We start from the raw sequence: 8,600 nt of genomic DNA, 5'->3' as shown, positions 1-8,600 counted from the left end.
CGTTAACTGCGGAGACTTTTTCATGCCTCCGCGCAGGCCTCTGCGCACCGGCCAGACTATACTGGCCCAGAGCAAGTGAGAGAACAGCTGGGAATGCGGCGAAGGAATTGAGGCGGCCGTAAGCTGGAACGCTTACGAGATTCGAATCTCCTCGTTCGTAAATGTATTAATTTAACTATATTTTGGCAAAGCAAGTGCATTTTCTTTTTCTGAGGGTAGAGCCATGGCACGGCGGCTCTCCCCTTAGAGCCGCCGCTGAATAACAATAATAATAATACTAATAATGTTATAATAACATTATTAGTATTAACATTATTATCATTGTTGTTGTTGTTTTTATTATTATTATTATTATTATTATTATTATTATTATTATTATTATTATTATTACTGGTATGTTTGTCCTGGTACTTGCCCCCCAGACAAAAATTCATGGTTGCGACTCTGGTCACTTGCAATTTTCATTTGAGTCCGTTAAAATATGCCCACTCAGTGGCGTATTTCATTCATTGCATCTTAAACATTGGCACGTAATTTTGATTGATTGATTTGTTTTTTTTTTAAGTCCACTTTATGCACAGGAAGGCTAATCGGGACTGGACCTACAGTTTAAAGTTGGTTCCAAACCATTGTGTCATGTGCCTCCACCGGGACCCCTTCATTACAAGGCGATGACGTTACCACCACGCCATCGGGGAGACAGCGTAAGACTACATGTATCTAATTGTAAAACTATTAAACCGAAAGATATTTAGTGGCAATGGTTTACAAAAGGGACCTTCCGCCGCTCCCCTCGGGAATATAGCCAATACGCCAAAACAAATGCGACCGAACCGAAGTATCTGCGCGTTAAAAATAGGGTAAGGTGAGTGTGGTCACAGGAGGCAAGACCTATGGCAGCCTTCCTGCCCTTGCACAATTAGCGGAGTGAGCGGCTGGGAAGTGGGCCAAGTACGGTCTGGACTCGGCCACCGGAATAATGGGATTTGGGTGAGCAAGACGGCTAAGAGTCACGTGATCTTCCACCAATAGATGCGGTTAAGATTGGGCCTTTGTGCCGGAAATCGACGAACAATCGGGTAACTGCTGGCTGTCAGGGGGGGAGAATGGTACGTGATATGAGTTTCGATTGTAAGGTTCTCGACTTTGTCCCCCACGTGTAATGTTCTGATGATATTAATTTCATGTCTAGGATATGGATGATGATTAAATTAAATTTATTAAAGATCAAAACTCAAGGTATGTTCAGGCACGTAGCCAGGGGGAGGGCTCGGAGACTGAAACCCCACCCCTCACACCACCCCAAACCCTACAAATATCAAATTTTAAATAGTGTATAATAAAGGTAAAGTTCCCCGTGCATATAGCACCGTGCCATGAAGGCACATTTAGGAAACGTTTGGGGTAGGACCAGAAACGGATTAAGGTGGGTGCTATTGATGTTGCAGCATTGGGTCCATTCCTGAAATAGGCCCGGATGGAAACAGACGAGAATTTTCAGAAAGCTGAACAGTTTTCTTTTGCTATATTAACCTGAAAATAAATCTTGGAATGAAATTTGTAGCCCCAATTTCGGACGGCTAGACACAGCGTTACTTTTTATACAGTTACTATTATTCTTTGCGCTGTGACGTAACTACAACGTCGTTGTGTTTATTGTTCACCGAAGATTTCAAGTTAATGCTATCAATTTTACGTTAAACAGTTTACTTAGTAGCAGCATCAGGCCCAATTTCGTCTTAATCCGGCTCTGGGTAGGGCCCCACAGATTCTCAATCTCCACGCTCCCTCCATAGTTGCCCCCAATCTCAATCTCCACGCTCCCTCCATTTCAGGCTGGGCAAGCTCCGGAGCCGCTTCCCACCCTGGGAATCGAACCCGGGACTCCAGAGTGGCAGTCAGACGCCCTACTAACATTTTCGTTTTAAAGGAAAACCCCTCAGCGGCACCCTTCGCCACACACCAAACTCATATATCAATCAATCTCGATTCTCTTTTTCATTCAGGACAGACGAACACAAGCATCCATGTCCGAATCGGGATTCGAACCCGGGACCTCTGGCGTCGTCTGACCACTCCACCACGAAGTCCAACAATAGACCACCGGGGCTTCAATAGTGTATAGTGGTAATTGATTTTACTTCCTTAACGGGATGAAACATACTGGCTGCTGACGAAGGGTCAGCCTCCCCCGAAATAAAATTCTGGCTACGGGCCTGGTTGGGTAGATATACTTTAAGTCCGCTTATATGTTCAGGAAAGCAAATCGGGACTGGATTAGCAGTTTATTGGGATCCGAACAACTGTGTGCAGCAGGAATCGAACCCGGGACTGCTTGAATACAAGGTGACAACGTCGACACTGCCGTAAGGAGGCCTTTGATGACGGGATGGCTTGTCTGAGTTAAATCTACAACCTTGTTACAGACTATACCGCTCGCAATTCCAACTGGCGGCTGAGAAACAACCAATCAGCGATCAGTTGAATTCTCTTCGACTGACATCGGGCATTTTCGTGTCACGGGGCACGGAATGTTGCTGGCGGGAAGAAACAAATGAGCGTCGGATACACTGTATGTTGTCAAATGTACTGTAAGAACGGGGGGGAGTGGGGAGTTGATAAGCGCCGTTACTGGATAAAAGTTCAACAATAGTACACAAAGGATGGAAAATTAATACACCAAACACGCACTGTACGAAGAAACCAATAAAAGAACCGACAAAACAGACGTTCGCTTGGCAACGTTGTAACGGGAGATCGATGTTAACCCTACAGCTTTCACTTCGCAACTTAGGTTTTTAACACTCATCGAGCCACACACCCCCGAAGGCGATTGGTGGACAGGTGGAGCTATGTACGTCAGCTGCCAGATGGGTCTGCGATCAGTAGTGCTCGGAAGTTGAAGACCTATAAATTGCCAAAAAAATACCTATAAAAAGACCTAAAAATAGTTTAAAAAAAGGATCTAAAAACGGAAAAAAGGACGTATAAATGTGATCCAAATTAATTAATAACTTCAGTTTTAATTACATATTTAATGAATAAAAAAATACAAAATTCTGGTAGATTAACATAATTTGAAAAATCATATTTGAAGAATCATATTTGGCCTAACCACATTAGGGTTACCTGCTTCAGTCGTCCAAAAATGTTTTTCCTCTCGTTTCAGGGATCGGTTCAAATATATTTATTTCTCTTTTTTTTATTTCTTTACTACAGAAAGTATGTTTAAGAGGTGATGAACTCATGATGATTCGAATTGAGAATGGGCAGTAAAAACGTAGTCGAAGGAAGATGAAGTTGCAAAAAAAAGCCATTAAGACCTTAAGAAAGGACCAATAAGCCAAAAAGGCAAAAAAGGACAAATAAAACCCACTTTTTTCTAGCCTACAATGACCCAAAATGAAAATACGTGTATATTATGTTGGGCTTCGTCTTCGGACACTAGGAAAAAAAATGATTTTTCCTCAACTTCCGAGCCCTAGCGATCAGTATTACACTTACAAAAAAGGCTATAAAAATTGCACAAATTATCCACACCGCCTTAAAAAAGGGGGATTAGTCTAGAGGTGGTGTTTTGAGCGTCTGCGTTGCCCCGGTAGAAGGTACTCGGTGAGAAAGGAGAGAAGACAAGTGAAAGATTAGAACTGAGAAGGATAGAGCGATGAAAAGAGAGTGGGAGAGACAGAATGGAAGAGAAAATGAAATAAGACAAACATTGGAAAGATAGTGTGAGAAACACATAGAAGTAGACAAGGGGTTGGAATAATAGATAAATTGGAAGGAAAGGGAGACGTACAAGAAAGAGAAAGTGTTGTGTTTGTGGGTGTGTGAGAGAGAGAGAGACAGAGAGGGGGGGAGAACAAGTAGAGAAAGGCAGAAAAAGAAGATGGCTCCAAAAGTAGGGAGAGGGAAAGAAAGAGTTGGATACAGAGAAAAGAGGAAGATAGGAGAAAAATGAAATAGAGAGAGAGAGGGAGAGAGCGGTGTAGACGCAAGCAGAGAAAGGATAGGGAAACGAATTGAAGCAAGCCCAAAGAAGAACAAGAGAGGTTTTGATTGATTGATTTGATGTTTAAAGTCCACTTTATGCACAGTAAGGCTAATCGAGACTGGACCTACAGTTTAACCCTGGATCCGAACCACTATGTGCCTCCACCGGGAATCGAACCCGGGACCCCTTGATTACAAGGCGACGACGCTGCAACAAGAGAGGGACATAGAGAAAGGGGAATGATGGAGATGGGAGAGAGGTGGAAATAGAGAATGAAAAAGTATGCAATCGAGTGAGAACAAATGTGCCAAACTTACATTATTGTCTATATTAATAGCCATCGACTTCCCCTCCACCCTCAGCCCATGGCCTCAACTAGCGCCATCTCTGAAGCAACAGCATTCGCTTTAGTTTGCTCAAGTCATGTCTAAAATAAAACCATGTCCTTCGCTCCTTACAATGTCTTCCGGTCCAAAAACTCCATGCAGAAGAATCACAAAGGAAAGCTCAGGAAACTGCATTGTGTCGCTCGAAGAAGCATTGCGAAGTTTGTCCACATCTAACAAAGACAACTTGGCTGTCTCCTTCGGGACATAATTCTCCGTCAACAAAAAAGGCAGACGGACGAGATTTATGCCACGGCCCCTAGGGCCAAAGACTGTTGCGCTGGCTTATTTTCGGAACATCTCCGGTCGTATATTATGGGAAGCACTGGCGCGAGTCTATTGTCTGACGTTACGCAGCAAACCCCTCCCACTCGAGGCTTCTGCACCTTCAGGCGCATGCGCAGAGTTTACAGCGCATGCCGTTGGCGCATTCTTCTCCACAGCAAGTTCTACTCGAGGATCGCTCACACACACACACACACACACACACACACTGCAACACAGAACATGATTTCGAAAACACTGGTCACTGTAGGCTGAGGGATCGTGTTTTTCTATTGGCATGTTATTTCTCTTCTGAAGTAAAATATTGCATATTTTCGTGTACGTCCAGTTTATACACACATACTTAGAACCACAGATAAACATATATAACCAGATCTTCATCTTAGGCGAGTAGTGACTCTCGGCGCCTCTTAGCGGATTATTACAAAACTTCTTGCGAATGGGGATTCTCAGCAGGAGGTCAGTGTACAGGTTTGCCTCCCTTAGATGAAGATCTGCTTATATATCTGTGACAGAACCAACCTCGTTGTGGAACAGTTAGCACAGCGCACGCTACGATGCCACGGGTCTCGGGTTCGAATCCCGGGCTGGAAAGTGACAAAAATACGCAAAAAGTGAAAATTTGCATGTCCACCCTTATGTTCGGATAAAGTAATAGGGAATGGATGTACAGTTGAAATGAGATGGACCACTCGAATATCGAGCCCAGATTCTGCTTAGGTGACAAATGTTTGGAAATATCACTTTTTCTTCCGTCCTTTTCTTAAATAATTGATCCACTTAACAATTACTTTCTGAGCACTTTCTGTTGTTCGTCTTTTTGAGGGAGCAAAATCATTCCTTTTACACTTGTTTTTGACACCGGCTTCGTTTCTACCTCACTAAACTGTAGATTGGTGGTTGTCACGTCACCACTTTCCACTTCTCACGTTCTGCAAGAAACTGCAGGATTGCGCTGAAGAGGGACGCCATCGTTGCCAGATCTGACTTCTGTTTTCTCTCGCCATTTTCAAAGCAAAACCTTTATTTCTTTAATATCTCATATGCATTGTGTGGATTATGTAAAAACACGAAGTGACATAAGAATATCTGCAAATAGGAACGCGAAATGATAAAACAGCGAAGGAGGTCTCCGTGTATCGCGCTACAAAGCCAGAGGTCAGAAGTTCGAATCCTGTTCAAGGCATGGATGTATCGTTGTGTTTGTCGCATCCATCATCAACTTCACCAGTTCACAGTGGCTGCGATTGGGTTCTAAAACTGGGGGTGGGGGGCAAAGGCAGTATATTTCCCTTTGTAGATAAGGTTTAGCATAGTGCGGGGGCAAAATTGGCGAAAACTGGGAGGTAACTGCCCCCCCTAATCACCGCCAATGCCAGTTCATCATTGAGCGAAGGAATGAGCATGAAAATTGACCTTAATCCTTTTCACGTTTCCTCCTCACTGGCGAGGTCAATGTTCCAAATTTTCTAGGAATTCCAAGAAATAATGCAATTTCCTTTTAAGAAATCACAATTGTCATTGAAAAGACGTCAATCTACGGGAACTCCTAGTAGAGAAAAAAACGGTGCTGTCTCCCCGTGGAAAAAAAAGAAGAAAATCGTCCAATTGTCATTAACAGGAGCCACTTCCGACCGCGGCGCTGGTATCAACATCCGCTTCCTCGATCCCCCGGAAGGAAGTCGGTCGCATGTTGTGGTCTGGAGACGAGCAGAGGGCTGACACTCGTGGGCAATAGAGTTAACGAATTTCCTCAATCAATATCACTATTGCTGAAACTATTCGCGGAATATTGCGCGTGCAATACTACCGCTGCTTTTTCGTGGCGCGTTCCTTACTCATAATAATGAAATGCACCAAGAGAACTAAAATAGTTATTTTAGGAATGTTCTGTAGGTGATAAGAAAACGTCAGTGGCTGTTTTTTTTTTTTTTTTTTTACTCCTTCTGAATCTCAATTTTTGGAATTAAATAAAATGATGTAACTTTATTCCATCTTGTATGTCAACAATATAAAATTTAAATCTAAAATAAAATTTTGTAGTTTCCTCAGAACAACATTATTAAATTAATTTGTTAAGTGCTGCTTTTCACTGGTATGTTTCGAGGCTCCCTGATTTGAGTTTTTTGAGTTGGTGTTTTAAGTCCACTTTATGCACAGAAAGGCTAATCGGGACTGGACCTACAGTTTAAAGTGGGATCCGAACTACTATGTGACTCCACCGGGTATCGAACCCGGGACCCCTTGATTACAAGGCGACGACGGGGCCTCCCTGATGGCGTAGTGGTAACGTTCCGCTTTCGCTAAGCGATCAGGCACAAGGTGGTTCGGATGCCAATTTATAAACTGTAGGTCCAGTCCCGATTAGCCTTTCAAACAAAAAGTGGACTTCAAACAAAAACCCAACTTGACTCATTAGCATGTTTAATTTTGAGCCCGAAAGATAGCAACACTAATTTGGAAAATGGATGACTACATAAGAAATCTGATAATAATATTATTACTTGATATTAATGATCTTGGTTGGGGGAAAACTGTAACCTCTTGAGACCGGCCAGGTGGCTGAAAATCGCTGTTCTAGAGCATGCAAGTGAATTTTCCTGTGGTTTTCTTTTGATTGATTGATTGATTTGGTTTATTTTACTTCGCTTTTCTGCCACTTTTGGGCAATCGCGAAGATGGGGATCAGTGATGATATGATGAAATTGGTGAAGGGACACAGAAGGAATACCCGCGCCCAGGCCAGGATTCGAACCCGAATTGAAATGTACACCTAATATCTGAAACACTTTTCGATTTACATGCAAGTTTAGTATCTATTGGCAGTACTTGCGCGCCCTTTCCAGTGTATGGTTCCCTATTGTTGTTCATCCTCTGTACAGTATTTTACAATCCAACCTCTATGTGCATCCTGTGCACATTGTTCAGCTTCCCAGAGGCAATGAAAGGGAAGGTCACTTGTGGGCGGACATTCCATCACGAGGACGAAACGGAAATGAGGGATTTCATTGTTCGCACTGTTGTAGCGTCTTCCGTCACTGGGGATTCTACCGAATAAAGTCCTCCAACAGGACGATGCCCAGAAAGCTTTGAGCACTGTAGTACATATACATATACACACACATGTGGGGTATTCCATGTTAAAGTGCTCTTGACTTGCAATTTTTTAGTTAAATGAAATGCCGTAACTTTATTCTATTTTGTGAGTGAACAATCTAGACTTGTCATTTGGATAGAAATTCAAGTATTATACATAATTAAGTTAGAAGGAATTTTACATATTGTTCGTTTATTTTAACTTTTTGATTTATCTCTTGATTTTTATTGTGTCTCACCCGTAACATCAAAAAATAAAACCATTATTTTTTTTATTTAATTGTTACATTTCCCCTTCAACTCCCCTAAAATGTTTAAAATGTTATCTTTATCTTAAACAATTTATTTGTCATCATTTGACAATTCACAGAAATGAAAATACATTTCTTATTAAGTAAAGATGCAGTGTTTCATCTGTCCCCACCCGTGACACAAAATTGTTCACTTGTAGCTATAAATCTGGGAAAGTATTTTAAGGGTAGTTTAGTTTAATCAACAGTGTTAAATTTCATATTTCCTTGCACAGAAACTGTAAGAAAAATGTTGCCTAACTATCAGTAGAATAGTTACTTTAATGCAAAAAATGTAATCTTGGTGTCCCATCCGTGGCAATGGAATACCCCATATGTATGACATGTTGATATAAATTAAGGTATTGCAATAGATATATTATGAAACATCTATGATGTTATAATATCTTTGTATCGATGTTAAATTGTTTTGTTGATTCTCGTTGCTAATCGTGGAGTTGGTGATGTAATATAGGCGTATGTTCAGTTGATCTGGGAAAAAATGGCGTATTGGTTCAATAAGCAAGATTATTCGCTAGATTGAATCGA

This window comes from Lepisma saccharinum, chromosome 7, assembly GCF_977018435.1.
Source record: "Lepisma saccharinum chromosome 7, izLepSacc3.1, whole genome shotgun sequence".
In the NCBI taxonomy this organism is placed as follows: domain Eukaryota; kingdom Metazoa; phylum Arthropoda; class Insecta; order Zygentoma; family Lepismatidae; genus Lepisma; species Lepisma saccharinum.
Note: the sequence above shows the minus strand (reverse complement) of the source record.